Genomic DNA, 17619 nt, shown 5'->3' with positions numbered 1-17619 from the left:
CGTCGTTCCAGGGCATCCAGACGAGGAGGGGAGAGGCAGGCAGGCAGGCGAGCTGGTGGCGTGGCGCGGTGGCGCGCGCGCGCCCGGCACACTCCCCTCCCTCTGTCGAGGACGAAGACGACAGAGGAGGAGGCGGGCTGGGCCGCCTGCTGGCTGGGCCGGCCAGCTACTACTGGGCTACATAGGGAGGAGCCCCAGGTAAGCTTCTCCTTCTTTATTTATTTTTGTTTTCTAATTTCTGTCATTTGTTTTGATTTAAATAAAATATTAAATCATTTTATTACCTTATGCCAATTTTTGCAGGAGCTAGATATATTATTCCAGAGCACCCCAACAGGTGGCATAATTTTTGGACATATATTAATATATATAACTAATATATTTCCAATGCAAATATTTACGCATTAATTCCAAATGCCCAAAATAAATACCTATGAGCTCTTAAAAATATTGGTTTGATTTTTATCTCTGTCCAATATTTTCAGAGAGCAACATGAGCATTTTCTTGGACTATTTTGGAGAAATTTTTATTTGGGTCATTTTCAAAATGATTCTGAGGGTTTCACAAATCCCCATTTCAAGTTTCTGATGAAAGAGTAAACATGATGCAACACTCTAATGCATGACTAGCTAGGGTGTGACATGAAACTCCATAACCATTAGTATTGTGTGAGTGTTAGCAGTTGTAGAAGACTATATGATAGTTGAGTATGTGGAGTTTGCTAAATCAAAGCTCTGGCATAGACCCTTCCTGAAGATAGGATGAATTGTAATTGTTTGATGACTAAGATTTAAGTTTGGTAGTTTATGGTCTATGCTTTAACATGTGAATAGCTTGTTACTTGTTCGTGAGAAGTTTTATGAGATGACCTACTGTTATGACATATAATCATGTTAGAAAAGGTGATTGGAATTATCATTGATCAAACTTGTGCACCTTCTAGCATTCACACTTCATAAATTCTTTCTTTTATCATTTACCTACTCGAGGACGAGCAGGAATTAAGCATGGGGATGTTGATACGTCTCCAAGGTATCTATAATTTATGAAGCATTCCTGCTATTTTATTATCTGTTTTGAATGATTACAGGCTTTATTATGCACTTTTATATTACTTTTGGGACTAACCTACTAACCGGAGGCCCAGCCTATATTACTGTTTTATTGCCTGTTTCAGTGTTTCGAAGAAATTGAATATCAAACAGAGTCCAAACGGAATGAAACCTTCGGCAGCATGCTTTTTGGAATGAACGTGACCCGGGAAACTTGGAGTGCAAGCCAGGGGAGCATCGAGGAAACCACGTGATAGGGGGCGCGCCCACCCCCTGGGCGCGCCCTCCACTCTCGTGGGCCCCTCGAGGCTCCCCCGACCGACTTCTTTCACCTATATAAGTCCACATACCCTAAAACCATCGGAGAAGAAGATAGATCGGGAGTTCCGCCATCGCGAGCCTCTGTAGCCACCAAAAACCTCTCGGGAGCCCATTCCGGCACCCTCGCGGGGGGGAACCCATCACCGGTGGCCATCTTCATCATCCCGGCGCTATCCATGACGAGGAGGGAGTAGTTCAGCCTCGGGGTTGAGGGTATGTACCAGTAGCTATGTGTTTGATCTCTCTCTCTCTCTCATGTTCTCTCTATGGCACGGTCTTGATGTATCGCGAGCTTTGCTATTATAGTTGGATCTTATGATGTTTCTTCCCCCTCTACTCTCTTGTAATGAATTGAGTTTTCCTCTTGAAGTTATCTTATCAGATTGAGTCTTTAATGATTTGAGAACACTTGATGTATGTCTTGCCATGTTTATCTGTGGTGACAATGGGATATTATGTGCCACTTGATGTATGTTTTGGTAATCAACTTGCGGGTTCCGCCCTTGAACCTATGCATAGGGGTTGACACACGTTTTCGTCTTGACTCTCTGGTAGAAACTTTTGGGTACTCTATGAAGTACTTTGTGTTGGTTGGATGAATCTGAGATTGTGTGATGCATATCGTATAATCGTGCCCACGGATACTTGAGGTGACAATGGAATACCTAGGTGACATTAGGGTTTTGGTTGATTTGTGTCTTAAGGTGTTATTCTAGTACGAACTCTTGAATAGATTGATCCAAAAGAATAACTTTGAGGTGGTTTCGTACCCTACCATAGTCTCTTCGTTTGTTCTCCGCTATTAGTGGCTTTGGAGTGACTCTTTGTTTCATGTTGAGGGATTGTTATATGATCTATGTATGTTATTATTGTTGAGAGAACTTGCACTAGTGAAAGTATGAACCCTATGCCTGGTTTCCTATCATTGCAATACCGTTTACACTCACTTTTATCATTAGTTATGTCGGTGTACTAGAATAGGGGTACCCTAGTACCCCGAACTTGTGCACGGGCAGTTGCAGCACCCCGCAGCAAGGCTTGCCGGGAGAACGCCAAGATCCTCCGTGGTTCCCTTGGAGCCATTCAAGAACAAAGTATTTAAGCTCAGGAGACAAGGCCCCGACAAGAGGAGCTTGCCGGGAAGGCCAACCAAGGCACTCCAGGGAACTTGCCGCGACGCGCCACGCACTCCAGCAAGGCAACAAGGCCCCGACAAGAGGAGCTTGCCGGGAAGACCAACCAAGGTACCTCGAGGCCCAGTGAGCGACAAGCTTCCGGACCCGACAAGATAACAGCAGCGGCAAGGCGCTTGCCGCGGCAGGTGGCCACTCTGTGCCCACGCTCCAGCACATCCACCAACGTGTCGCTCTCAGGGCCTCTCCAAGCGCGCGTGGCGGGAGGCTGTGCAGCCAGCGGTGCGCAGTGGCATGCGAAGCTGACAAGATCGCCATCATGGCGAACGGTGGAGCCCCTAACAGTCCTTTTCTGCACTGTTTGGGCGACTCAGACGGGCATTTAATGCCCTTGTCCCCTGCCGTCAGGGTTAGGTAGGGTGCACTGTACGAGTAACTGTACCAACCACCTCACCTTTTACATTTGTACCCTTCTCTGCGTTGCCACCTGTCGGTGACCCCTTTAGCGTATAAAAGGAGGCCCATGCGCAACGTAGGGGAGGTTCGACTGGTTCGAAACCCAGAAAAACACTACGCTCTCTCTCTGGAGCAAGAACACAAGATAATCAAACAAGCAGCAGTAGGAGTGTTATCTCTCTGGAGAGCTCCGAAGCTGGGTAAACCGCTCGTGTGCTTCGCCTCGATCTGCTCTTCGTGTGATCTCCGCCCCCCGCCGAATCGAAAGGGGCTCGGTCCGCCGGCCCCATAGGTGTTCGTGGGTCAGTTTCCCCAACATCTTTGGCGCGCAAGGTAGGGGACGTCGAGATTGTGTGAACCTGATCCGGCGTTCGCACGACCTAGATCTTCATTCCCTTCGTCAACATGCCACCAAAGAAGAAGACTTCGGCGGCAGCCGCTCCGTCCACGTCACTTCCGCCACCGTTGGAGCAAACGGGTGGTGGAATGGACGCCGGCGGAAGAATGGACGTTGACGAGGAAGCTTATGATGCTGCCAGGTCCAAGGACAAGGCTGCACAAACCTCGGCGACTGTACATGTTCCGCGCCACTCTCAGGAGGCGCAAGACCAACAACGTCATAGCACTCGCAGTGCCATACGCATGATAGGCCAAGACCAAGCTGGTGGATCTCGGGGCGCTCAAGACCAGCATGCACGCCAGCGTGCTGGCACGAGCGGGGCACGGTCGCCTGGACGGGATACTGCTCCTTCTAATATAGTTAGAAGTCCGAGCACGTCCCGCTCCTCGCGCCGTCCGCCACTGCCACCCACCACTCCAGCAGAAGCTTTGGCGCGAGCTCAACTGCTCCTAGATTACCCTCCGACGTCGGACAAGATCGACGAATGGAGGGCCACCATTCAGAGTCTCATCGACTATGCCAACGGCGACACTCCACGGCGGCCGAGCGCGTCGCCGCCGCGGCAGGGTTGCCGGGCACGAGCCGGTGGCGACGAAACGGGTGGAGGTGCAACTACCATGCAATCACCACCCCGAAGGCCAAGATTGCCGACTCGCTAGATCCACCTCGACAGTGACTCCACTGCATCGTCGGATCCACGAGCTCGTCGCGATCAGCGCCAAGTTCTTCATGATCGACAACAAGAAGACGCTCGAACTCGCATCGAGCACCGAAGAGAAGCGCGACGTCAATCCGACAAGCGCGCTGGGCCCTCTGTTGACATGGATGCGCCAGGGGAACCAGGCGATCTGCCGTACGCGGTAGGTTGCCCTGCGTTCACTCGTGAGCTGCGGCAAGTCCAGTGGCCCAGCACGAAGAACTTCAAGCCAGACGTACCGGAGAAGTACGACAGCAAGACGCATCCGTCGGAGTTCCTCAGCATCTACACCATTGCGGTGCAGGCTGCCGGGGGACGGGATGAAAAGATCCTTGCCAACTACTTCCCGCTGGTGCTCAAGCCCAACGTCAGATCCTGGCTCATGCACTTGCCGGACAACTCCATATCCTCTTGGGCTGATCTGTGCCATCAGTTTGTCGGCGCCTTCACAGGCGGACACAAGCCTCATGGCTAGGAGAGTGATCTTCATCTGCTCGCCCAGAAGGAAGGAGAGCCCCTGCACAAGTACATTCAGAGATTCGGCAGTGTGCAGCACAACATCCCAGACGTCCACCCTGCCACGGTGATCAGCGTGTTCCATCAGAACGTGCGAAACCGCAGGATGCGGGAGGAAATGGCGATGTGCAAGATCAGGGACGTCAGTGAGTTATATGGACTGGCCGACAAGTGTGCACGTGCTGAGGAAGGGAGGAGACTCCCCGGAGAGAATGTAGGAGCGGGAGGATCTGACAGTGAAGATGCTGCCCCAGCAAGGAAAAACCGGCGGCGGAACAACAGGAAGAGGAAAGGCAAAGAGGTGCTAGTTGTTGAGCAGTCCGGCAACGGTGGTGGCGCCACGAAAGACAAAGCTAGTGACTCCAGCAAGGAGGTTGCCACGGAGGTGGCGGTCGCCAACAAGCAGGACGACACCAACAAGCAGTATTGCAAGATCCACCGCACCAAGGGCCATGATCTCCAGAGCTGCAAAAAAGTCGAGCAGCTTGTTGAGCAACAGAAAGCTGAATACGAGCGGCGCGACAAGGAGAAGGCCCAGGAAGGTGCTGGGGGATCCAGCAAGAAACGTCCCGGCCGAGGAGGACGCCGCGGCAAGGCCAAGCAGCGGCAAGGAGACAAACCTCCTCGCGGTCGCGACAAGGATGAAGATAACGACGACGATGAAGACATGGATGATGAGGAGACTGATGAGCAGGAGTTACAGAAAGCCACAGAGGTCTTGTGTGTTGACAGTGGTGCTTCTCTGCATACCTCGCACCGTCAGCTCAAGCAGTGGGTGCGGGAAGTAAATGCAGCAGAACCACCCGTCGAGTCACGCAAGCCTCTGAAATGGTCCAGCACGCCCATCATCTTTGATATTGAGGACCACCCTGATCGCATAACTGTGGTCGGGTGCTTGCCGATGTTGGTTTCACCAACAATCCGCAACCTCAAGGTCACTAAGATGCTAGCTGACGACGGGGCCGGCTTGAACCTGATCTCCTCCGCGGTGCTCCAAAAACTCCAGATCCTTGACAGCGAGCTCGAAGAGACCGGTACATTTCAAGGAATCAACCCGGAAAGGAGCAAGCCGAAGGGAAAGATCACGTTGCCGGTAACATTTGGCAGCAAGCTGAACTTCAGAACTGAGAGGGTCACGTTTGATGTTGCTGACTTTCCATTACCTTACAATGGAATTTTTGTCCGTCCGGCACTCGCCAAGTTCATGGCAGCCTCTCACTGTGCGTACAACGTACTGAAAATGCCAGGCCCGATAAGTGTCATCTCTGCCCCTGGCGACAAGAAGGATGCTCTTATCTGTGCCGACAAGATCTATCGGGAAGCAGCAGCTGCAGCAGAACGCAAGACACTTGCCGCTGAAGCTCCCGGGGGGAAGAAGAAGACCAAGTCCGGCAAGAGCTCTGATGCCCACTCCGGCAAGCGCACCTCTTCGGAGTGCTGCGCTACCGTCGAGGACGCACCATCGAGCTCCACCGGCAAGTGTAAGAAGGCAATGGCTGATGTACTTTGATGGTGCCTTCTCGCTGCAAGGCGCCGATGCGGGCGTGCTGCTTGTCACGCCCACCGGAGAGCACCTCAAGTACGTAGTCCAGATGCACTTTCCCAAGGAGCAAGCAACCAACAATACTGCAGAGTATGAAGGATTGCTTGCCGGTCTCAGAATCGCAGCAGACCTTGGGATCAAGAAGCTCATTGTCAGGGGTGACTCACAGCTTGTCGTCCGCCAAGTGAACAAGAACTACCAGAGTCCATTGATGGAAGCATATGTTGATGAAGTGAGGAAGCTAGAAGAGCGCTTTGACGGCCTACAGATGGAGCATATCCCAAGAGCTCAGAATGACATTGCTGATGTCCTGTCAAAGTGCGCCGCACTGAAGTTACCTGTGGAACCAGGGATCTTTGTGCTCAAGTTGACTCAACCATCCGTAACACCATCAACTGGACAAAGCAAGAAGAGGAAGTTGGTTTCTGGTGACTACTTTCCGGCAGAGCTCCCCGAAGCCGCCGCCAAGAAAGTCCCCAAGATCAACACCAAGGATGCTGAGGAGCAGTCTGCTCCGGCAAGCCTTATGGTTTGTTCCGTTGAAGCAGACGCTCCCGACAAGTTTTGCTCCGGCAAGCTTGCCGGGGAACATCAAGCTCCGGCAGCGCCGCAAGTCCTTGCCGTAGAAGCGGATGTTCCCGCAGCAGCAGATGTGCCTTTAGTCCTTGTTGTCGAGCCACAAGCTCCAGCATGGGCTCCAGTATGTACCAGTCCATTTCCTTCAGACAGGAGAACTTCCCGAAGAGCAAGAAGAAGCGGAAAAAGTAGCCCGGCAGTCAAGTATGTACCAGTTTGTCGACAGCATACTGTACAGAAGAAGACTCAACGGTGTGAAATTGAAGTGTATTTGCCGGGAAGATGGACAAAAGCTGTTGGCAGAGATACATGGAGGCATATGTGGCCACCACATTGGCGCAAGAGCACTTGCCGGCAAAGCTTTCCGGCAAGGTTTCTTTTGGCCGACAGCCCTCCAGGATGCAACTGCACAAGTAACCAAGTGTGAAGCGTGCCAGTTCCACTCGAAACAGATACACCAGCCAGCTCAAGCTCTCCAGACGATCCCTTTATCCTGGCCATTTTCGATCTGGGGGCTCGATATCCTCGGCCCTTTCCCCCGAGTTGTCGGGGGCTTTGAGTACTTGTACGTCGCAATCGACAAATTCACAAAGTGGCCGGAAGTGCAGCCAGTGAGGAAGGTGACAGCACAGTCAGCAGTCAAGTTCTTCAGGTCAATTGTTTGCCGTTTTGGGATCCCTAACAGGATCATCACCGAGAATGGCACGCAATTCACGAGCCGCACCTTCATGCAGTACATCCAAGACCTTGGCGCCAAGGTCTGCTTCGCTTCTGTTGCTCATCCGAGAAGCAACGGTCAAGCAGAGAGGGCAAATGCTGAAGTGCTGCGCGGGCTCAAGACCAGAACTTTCGGCAGGCTGCGCAAGTGCGGAAGAAACTGGATCGAGGAGCTGCCGGTGGTTCTTTGGTCGATCAGAACGACGCCAAATCGAGCCACTGGCCAGACGCCTTTCGCTCTAGTCTATGGAGTAGAGGCAGTTCTCCCCACGGAACTTGTATACGGATCGCCTCGAGTGCTCGCTTATGATGAGCTTGAGCAAGAACAGCTGCGACAAGACGACGCGCTGCTCCTTGAGGAAGATCGTCTTCAGGCTACTGTACGAGCTGCTCGATACCAGCAAGCTTTGCGCCGCTACCATAGCCCCAAAGTTAAGGCCAGAAGCTTTGAGGAAGGCGACCTTGCTCTTCGGCGCGTTCAGTCCGCCAAGAATTCCAACAAGTTGACGCCGAAGTGGGAAGACCCTTATCGGGTGAAACGAGTCACAAGGCCCGGCGCTGTCCGCCTTGAGACCAAAGATGGCATTTCGGTGAGCAACTCCTGGAACATAGAATATCTTCGTAAGTTTTTCCCGTAAGGCGCGGTTGCCGGAACCCGTTCCGGCAACCACCTTTTGTACAAGTCTTGCCGCTGTTGCATGTAATCCTTTGTACAAAGCCGGGCGCAGATCCCGTGCATAAATAAAACCCTAGGTGCTCCGCACAACTTGTCCATTTCATGCATTAGTTTCTTTCTTGCATGCGTTATCTGACACTTTGTGCAGCACCTACATCCGGTAAGCAATAACGAGCCGAAGGGCTCCATATCATTATTTTCTCTTCTATCTTTTTTTCTCAACAAAGGAAAAGAAGGATCCCTCGCACACATGTTTGCCGGGGGGTAGGAGAAGATTGTGGTATGGACCAGGCGTCGTTCAAGCAAAGTTTTGCCTTGCCGGGACCAGGCATCGTTCAAGCAAAGTTTTGCCTTACCGGGAAGCAAACGACAGAAAAGCTAAGTTGCCAAAGTTTGAGCAATCAGTTTTTAAATTTTTGAGTTATCTTCCTCGAACGACCCTGCTTTCTATGGGAAACCTGTGCGCGGAGGAACCAACTCGTGGCTAGTTGCGCCCTTACTTTGTTTCGAGTCCGCTCAACAACTTAAGTGTGTTGCATCTAGTCACGACAAGGTTTCTTGTCGGAAGAAGCACCGCCAGCAGGCTGCTGACGTTCCGCACTCAGCGCTCGCGGCTCAGGTGCCTGCGCCGACAAGTTCCCTAGAAGCGTAGGGTAAAAACATACAAAGGAAGGAATCTAGTAGAGGAAATAACATAGCAATTGATAACAGAAGTAGAGTTATATTACAAGATAACTTGTCGCAGCTCTAATAGACTATTTTTCATAACATGATTAGCAGCGACAAGGGAAAAGAAGAAATGGGCGGCCTAGTCTACGCGATCGCCCTCAACCCTCTTGATCTCGCTCACCTTGTCCACAATGGGTGTGACAAGGGCCTTGAGTGCGTCCCGATCGGCGTCTGGCGGCAAGGTCTTGACGATGTTGGTGAAGCTGAGGCCTGGATTGCGGAAGGCCACCTTCATCAGCACCTTCTGGAGAACCCCAGCGCAGATTCTGCGCGACTCGTCGGCCAGCTGCTTTGGGATCCTCTCCCGGAGCCGCTGGAGTGTCGTCGCCACGCCCTTGAAGAACAGGCTGAGCTTGGCGCTGGGTTGGAGATTCTCGTCGGAGGGATACCCAAAGTCCTCGATCCCCAGCTGCGCCAGCTCCTCGTCGATGACTGCGGCAATATTCACCAGACCCTCGGTCCAGTCCTCCACAGTATCTCTGAATGAGTTATGGGTAACTGCGATGCTCTCCAGCAGCGCCTTGTCAGCCTTGACCTTCTCCGACAAGGTCTTCTCCCGCTCCTTGGCGTTGTCCAGCGTCTGCGTCAGCGTGGCCAGCTTCAACTTCATGTCTGCATTGGAATCCTTGGCGGCGCTGAGCTCCTTGCCCCTCTCAGCGAGAAGACCTTGCAGCTCACCGTGGGCGGCAGCATCCTTCTCACGCTCACGCTTGAGCGCGGCAAGCTCCTCGCCGCTCTTCCCGATGTTGGCCTCCAGCTGCGCCACCTTCTCCTCCAGCTCTTTCTTGGCGGCCTCTGCGATTGCGGCAGCGTCCTTTGCTTCCTTGAGCGCCCCGCCAAGTGCTTGCTCGCGCTCGGCGAGCTCCTCCTCGTAGCTGTCGAGGTTGGCCTTCCGCTGCACCAATTCGCCTTCTCGCACGGACTACTTCTCGGCGGCCAGCCTTTGTTCCTCCTCAGCTTCGGCCTTCTCGAGAAGGAAGGCCGTGCGCTCCTCGACGAGTTGCTCCCGCTCCTATGCCATGGACCGGAGAGCTTCTTGATTGTGGCCCCGGAGCTCCTCTGCGCGCTTCTCCATATCAACTCCCGCCTTCGCGACAAGCGCTTCCCAGGAAGCCAGCTTGGCTTGCCGGGCGCGGTAGAGTGACAGCAGCTTTCGCAGCAGCTGCTCCTCCTCAGGCTCGCCACTGCTGCTGCTGGGCGCGTCGACCAACGACAGTCCAGCGGAGGCGAGCACCTCCTCATCGAAAGTTTCCCCCTCGACCGGCGCCCTGGAGCTCGACGCCCAGGGTAGCTTGATGAAGATATCATCGCCAGCCTTCAAGTAGGCGCCGGGCTGGGGCTCCTCGGAGCCCGGCTCCGCAGCAGCGCCAGAGGGATCTGCGGTCGGCGCAGCGCCTGGCGCTCCTGCGGCCTCAGGGTCGCCAGTGCAATCGCCCGACCCCTCGCCGGCTTCTGCGGCGGCAGCCTTGGCGGCCTCCTCGCCGGCAGTCTCATCAGCACCGGCCCCTTCTTCGTTGGCAGTAGCATCGTCAGTGCTGCCATGCGCGCCTTCCTCGCCGGCGCCCTCTGTCTCCATTGGCTCAGCAGCAGATGGATCTGAAGAACGAAGAAGGGAGAAAAATCAATCAAAAATCCAAGAGAAGAAAATCAGAAGAAGAAGAACCCAAGGGAAAGTTTTTGGACAAGTGAATGACCTGTGCCAAGATCTGCAGTTGCGGTCTCGGCCGCCGCAGGATCGACGGTGCTGCCCCTTGCCGGAGAGTTCTCCCTTGCCGGAGAGCGCTCCCTTGCCGGGGACTCCACCCTTGGCGGCGTAATCGAAGCAGATGGCACTTCGGGACCAGCTTCCGGGCGCTCCTGATGTGGCTACTCTGCTCCTACACAAATCAACAAGCAAGATATTAACAAAGGAAAAAGCACTATGAACTTACGCTAGGGGCTGCGCTGGGGGCTGCTTTGAGGAGTGGTTGCCGGGTCCGTCAAGGTGGTCTCGGACCCACGCCCTGCTGACACGGTGGGGTCATCTTCGATGACAATCATCGCGGCCTTGGCCCTCTTCGCCGCTCTCTGGGCCAGCATCCTGAAAAGAATGGAGTTCAGATTCAAGCAAGTCAGATACAAGATAAAAACAGCAAGATTGAAGAACTACAAGAGCACCAAAGAAACTTACTCTTCTTCCTCCTCGTCGGAGCTGAGCGCGGAAAGATCGAAGTCCGGCTCCCTTCCGATGCGGCGAGGCAGAGGAGTAGGATCCCTTGCCCTCTTGGCGGGGGCGGTGGCGGTGGCCCGAGAAGATCCTGCTCCAGTTGCCGCTGCTGCGTGAGGCGCTCCCGCGGCAACATTGGTTGCCGCGGTAGAGCGTGTCGCACGGCTCGGCGACTGTTGACCCGGCTGCCGCCCCGCTACGTCTGCGGCCCTACGAAGACGCCTTCTTGGCGGGGCCAGGGGCTCCGCCTCCGGCAAGCTTTCTGAAGGCTCGGGCTCTTCCTCGCCGGCCTCGCTCGGCTCAGCTTCAGAGCCGGCAGGCTCTTCCTCGCCAATGAACTCCGCGCGCTCGGCGAGGTTTGCCGCCTCTGCCGCCTCCGCCTCCTCCACAGTGAACCCGAACATGCCCGCGGCAGCTGCGGCCACAACCTCTTCCGCCCTAGTGGCGATGCGCTGCAGCTCCTCGTCGGTGGTGTCACGGGTGAGGCTCTTCTGCTCGTCAGCGCGGACCGGCACTTCCTCCAAGTTGTCGAAGAACGCTTGCACAACGTCATCCGTAGGCTCTTGCCAAGTTGGAACGATTCTGTGTGAATCGCACAACGGCATCATGACGCGGATCCGGTCAAGCGAAGAATTATTGCACAATGGAACGACGCCCCTCGCCAGCGTGAATGGGTGCTGGGGATCGCGTTTGAACAACTCCAGGAGCATTGCATCCAGCTCCAAGATGGTGAAGTTGTAGTTGAGGCCCGGCCGCAGCCTCATGATGTCCGCCGAGTTCTTGAATTCCCAGGCAGGCCTCCCCCTCTCCTGTAGGGGGGTGATGCGGCAGCGGAGGAAATCTGCGCCTAGAGCGCCTACAGTGAGCCCAGCAAGCCTGAGGCGAAGGATCCTAGTAATGGCGATCTTCAGCCTCTCGTCTTCCGGGGCCACGTTGCTCCAGTCATTGCCGCACACTATTGGAGCTTGGCGCACGGCGGTGAAGGGCTGCGGATTCTCCTCGACGATCCAGCACCACTCCGCTCTCCACTCCTCCCACTTGCTGCAGAGCTCACCCTCCAAGTACGCCTCCTTCTTGCCGACTCTCGAGATCCAGGCGATCCCTCCGGCAAGCGGCTCTCCTCTCTCTACCCGAGGCATGAAGAAGTGGCGGAAAAGGAAAACATTGGGGTGGACTCCGACAAAGTTTTCGCACAAATGTGCGAAATCTGCCATGGTCAGAACGGCGTTGGGGGTGAAATCAAGGAGGCGGAGGCCGTAGGTGTTCATGATATCGCAGAAGAACTCCGAGAAGGGCGGGCAGAGCCCGCAATAGAATAACAGCGCGAAGAATGGGTACCCGTTTGGAGCCAGTCCCGAAGCAGCGTCCGGGAGTACCCTCGTGCGCGGATGCGCCCGCGTCTCCGTCTCCCAAAAGAGGTAGAAGTACTCCCTCAGCTCCTTCGCGCCGAGCTGGGGGGAGAAGATCGCCCGCTCCTTCCGTAGCGCCGCGAGCCGCTACGCCTCGGCCGACTTCACGCCCTTTCCCTTGTCGGCTTTCGGAGCCATGGCGGAGGTGGTGGGGGAGGTCGACGGCGTTGGTGATGCTGGTGGCAATGGGGGGCGGAGCACTGCTCTCTCGGCTTCGAGAAGAAGAAAGGGGGGGAGCGGCGGAGGTTCGTGAAGATGGAGTAGTAGCAACCAGCGAGGGGGAACGAACTGCCCCTGTTTCCTCTGCTTATAAAGAGGGACGGGGCGGACGTTTCGCCCTTCCGAATAAAGAACCACCCACGATTTCTCCCACGACGCCGCATTCGACGCGTGCCGTTAGGGGAGAGCGCGGTGGATACGGAGCGAGATTCGGCGTGGCCCAGTCCGCATGTGCCCGTGCCCTATCTAGGGCTTGGCCCAACAGCGCTCGGCACCGTGTCTGGCCCAGGCCCGGGGGCTCCTGTCGGTGTACTAGAATAGGGGTACCCTAGTACCCCGAACTTGTGCACGGGGAGTTGCAGCACCCCGCAGCAAGGCTTGCCGGGAGAACGCCAAGATCCTCCGTGGTTCCCTTGGAGCCATTCAAGAACAAAGTATTTAAGCTCAGGAGACAAGGCCCCGGCAAGAGGAGCTTGCCGGGAAGGCCAACCAAGGCACTCCAGGGAACTTGCCGCGACGCACCACGCACTCCGGCAAGGCAACAAGGCCCCGGCAAGAGGAGCTTGCCGGGAAGACCAACCAAGGTACCTCGAGGCCCGGTGAGCGACAAGCTTCCGGACCCGACAAGATAACAGCAGCGGCAAGGCGCTTGCTGCGGCAGGCGGCCACTCTGTGCCCACGCTCCAGCGCATCCACCAACGTGTCGCTCTGTGGGCCTCTCCAGGCGCGCGTGGCGGGAGGCTGTGCAGCCGGCGGTGCGCAGTGGCATGCGAAGCTGACAAGATCGCCATCGTGGCGATCGGTGGCGCCCCTAACGGTCCTTTTCTGCATTGTTTGGGCGACTCAGACGGGCATTTAATGCCCTTGTCCCCTGCCGTCAGGGTTAGGTAGGGTGCACTGTACGAGTAACTGTACCAACCACCTCACCTTTTACATTTGTACCCTTCTCTGCGTTGCCACCTGTCGGTGACCCCTTTAGTGCATAAAAGGAGGCCCATGCGCAACATAGGGGAGGTTCGACTGGTTCGAAACCCAGAAAAACACTATGCTCTCTCTCTGGAGCAAGAACACAAGATAATCAAACAAGCAGCAGTAGGAGTGTTATCTCTCCGGAGAGCTCCGAAGCTGAGTACACCGCTCGTGTGCTTCGCCTCGATCTGCTCTTCGTGTGAAATCCGCCCCCCACCGAACCGAAAGGGGCTCGGTCCGCCGGCCCCATAGGTGTTCGTGGGTCAATTTCCCTGACAAGTTACCTTGCTGTTTTTATATTTTTAGATTACAAATACCTATATCTTAGACATTGTATTGGTCATTTGAACAATTCATGAAAGAATATTGAAGAGAGATTTCACATATAGTACTCTCTTAGACATCTTTTGTAATTGTGAGCACTCATTAAGTATGACATGCTAAAGAGTTGATGTTGGACAAGGAAGACAACGTGATGGGTTATGTTTTCTCACATCTCAGTTAAAGTATATTGTCATGGATCATTCAAACATGTTGAGATTTCCTTTCCCCCTCATGCTAGCCAAAATTCCTTGCACCAAGTAGACATACTACTTGTCCTTCCAAATATCCTTAAACCCAGTTTTTGCCATGAGTGTCCACCATACCTACCTATATGTGGTATTTACCTGCCGTTACAAGTAAATTTGCTTGTGCCAAACTCTAAACCTTCAAATAATAATCTGTTTTGTATGCCCAAATCGCTCAAGTAGCGACTAGGGGCTGTCAGTATCTTCCATGCTATGTGGGTTATTCTCAAGATGAGTGGACTCCGCTCATCATGCATGAGAAAAATGGCTGGTAACCGGGATGCCCAGTCCCATGATCAAAGATCAAAATCAAATCAAAAATAATTGCAAACAAAACTCCCCCAGGTTTGATGTTAGTTGGAGGCACCCGTTGTTTCGAGCAAGACATGGATTGATGATTATTGGTGGAGGGGGAGTAAAAACTTTTACCATTCTGTTTGGGAACCGCCTATAATGTATGTAGTATGGAAGATACTGGGAATCTTGGTTGTTATGTTCACAATGAGATCATACCTCTCAAAATTATTTATCTCTATTTCAGAATTGAGCTCTGGCACCTCTGCAAATCCCTGCTTCCCTCTGTGAAGGGCCTATCTTTTACTTTTATGCAAGAGTCAAGGTGATCGTCACCTTTCCCTTTTTTCATTTTATCCTTTGGCAAGCACCTCGTGTTGGAAAGATCCTGATATATATATATATATCCAATTGGATGTAAGTTAGCATGAACTATTATTGTTGACATCACCCAAAGGTGTATGGCAACACTATAAGACCCTATCTTTCTCAGTGTCCGATTAAAACTCCATAACCATTAGTATTGCGTGACAGTTAGCAATTGTAGAAGACTATATGATAGTTGAGTATGTGGAGTTTGCTAAAACAAAGGTCTGACATGGACCCTTCCTGAGATAGGATGAATTGTAATTGTTTGATGACTAAGATTGAAGTTTGCTACTTTATGGTCTATGCTTTACCATGTGAATAGCTTGTTACTTGTTCGTGAGAAGTTTTATGAGATGAACTGTTGTTATGACATATAATCAAGTTAGAAAAGGGGATTGGAATTATCATTGATCAAGCTTGTGCACCTTCTAGCATTCACACTTCATAAATTCTTTCTTTTATAATTTACCTACTCGAGGACGAGCAGGAATTAAGCCTGGGGATGCTGATACATCTCGAACGTATCTATAATTTATGAAGCATTCATGCTATTTTATTATCTGTTTTGCATGATTACGAGCTTTATTATGCACTTTTATATTAGTTTTGGGACTAACCTACTAACGAGAGGCCCAGCCCATATTGCTGTTTTATTGCTTGTTTCAGTGTTTCGTAGAAAAAGAATATCAAATGGAGTCCAAATGGAATGAAACCTACGACAGCGTGATTTTTGGAACGAACGTGACCCAGGAAACTTTGAGTACAAGCCAGGGGAGGATCGAGGAAGCCACGAGATAGGGTGCGCGCCCTCCACTCTCGTGGGCCCCTCGAGGCTCCCCCGACGGACTTCTTTCGCCTATATAAGTCCACATACCCTTGAAACATCGGAGAAAAAGATAGATCAGGAGTCCTGCCGCCGCAAGCCTCTATAGCCACCAAAAACATCCAGGAGCCCGTTCCGGCACCCTGCCGGAGGGGGAACCCATCACCAGTGGCCATCTTCATCATCCCGGTGCTATCCATGACGAGGAGGGAATAGTTCACCCTCGGGGCTGAGGGTATGTACCAGTAGCTATGTGTTTGATCTCTGACATAGACCCTTCCTGAAGATAGGATGAATTGTAATTGTTTGATGACTAACATTGAAGTTTGCTAGTTTATGGTCTATGCTTTAACCTGTGAATAGCTTGTTACTTGTTCGTGAGAAGTTTTATGAGATGAAATACTGTTATGACATATAATCATGTTAGAAAAGGTGATTGGAATTATGATTGATCAAACTTGTGCACCTTCTAGCATTCACACTTCGTAAATTCTTTCTTTTATCATTTACCTACTCGAGGACGAGCAGGAATTAAGCTTGGGGATGCTGATACGTCTCCAACATATCTATAATTTATGAAGCATTCATGCTATTTTATTATCTGTTTTGAATGATTACGAGCTTTATTATGCACTTTTATATTACTTTTGGGACTAACCTACTAACTGGAGGCCCAACCCATATTACTGCTTTATTGCATGTTTCAGTGTTTCGAAGAAAAGGAATATCAATCGGAATCCAAACGGAATGAAACCTTCGGCAGCGTGATTTTTGGAACGAACATGACCCGGGAAACTTGGAGTGCAAGCTCGGGGAGCATCGAAGAAGCCACGAGATAGGGGGGCGTGCCCACCCCCTGGGTGCACCGTCCACTCTCGTGGGCCCCTTGAGGCTCCCCCGACGGACTTCTTCTGCCTATATAAGTCCACATACCCTAAAACCATCGGAGAAGAAGATAGATCGGGAGTCCCGCTGCCGCAAGCCTCTGTAGCAAACAAAAACCCCTCCGGAGCCCATTCCGGCACCCTGCTGGAGGGGGAACCCATCACCGGTGGCCATCTTCATCATCCCGGTGCTATCAATGACGAGGAGGGAGTAGTTCACCCTCGGGGCTGAGGGTCTGTACCAGTAACTATGTGTTTGATCTCTCTCTCTCTCTCGTGTTCTCTCTATGGCACGATCTTGATGTATCGCGAGCTTTGCTATTATAGTTGGATCTTATGATGTTTCTTCCCCCTCTACACTCTTGTGATGAATTGAGTTTTCCTCTTGAAGTTATCTTATCCGATTGAGTCTTTAATGATTTGAGAACACTTGATGTATGTCTTACCGTGTTTATCTGTGGTGACAATGGGATATCACGTGCCACTTGATGTATGTTTTGGTGATCAACTTGTGAGTTCCGCCCATGAACCTATGCATAGGGTTTGACACACATTTTCGTCTTGACTCTCTCGTAGAAACTTTGGGGTACTCTTTGAAGTACTTTGTGTTGGTTGGATGAATCTGAGATTGTGTGATGCATATCGTATAATCATGCCCACGGATACTTGAGGTGACAATGGAGTGTCTAGGTGACATTAGGGTTTTGGTTGATTTGTGTCTTAAGGTGTTATTCTAGTACGAACTCTTGAATAGATTGATCTGAAAGAATAACTTTGAGGTGGTTTCGTACCCTACCATAATATCTTCGTTTGTTCTCTGCTATTAGTGGCTTTGGAGTGACTCTTTGTTGCATGTTGAGGGATTGTTATATGATCTATCTATGTTATTATTGTTGAGAGAACTTGCACTAGTGAAAGTATGAACCCTATGCCTTGTTTCCTATCATTGCAATACTATTTACGCTCACTTTTATCATTAGTTACCTTGCTGTTTTTATATTTTCAGATTACAAATACCTATACCTTAGACATTGTATTGGTCATTTGAACAATTCATGAA

Source organism: Triticum aestivum, chromosome 4B (assembly GCF_018294505.1).
Source record: "Triticum aestivum cultivar Chinese Spring chromosome 4B, IWGSC CS RefSeq v2.1, whole genome shotgun sequence".
NCBI lineage: Eukaryota > Viridiplantae > Streptophyta > Magnoliopsida > Poales > Poaceae > Triticum > Triticum aestivum.
This window is presented reverse-complemented; position numbering follows the sequence as displayed.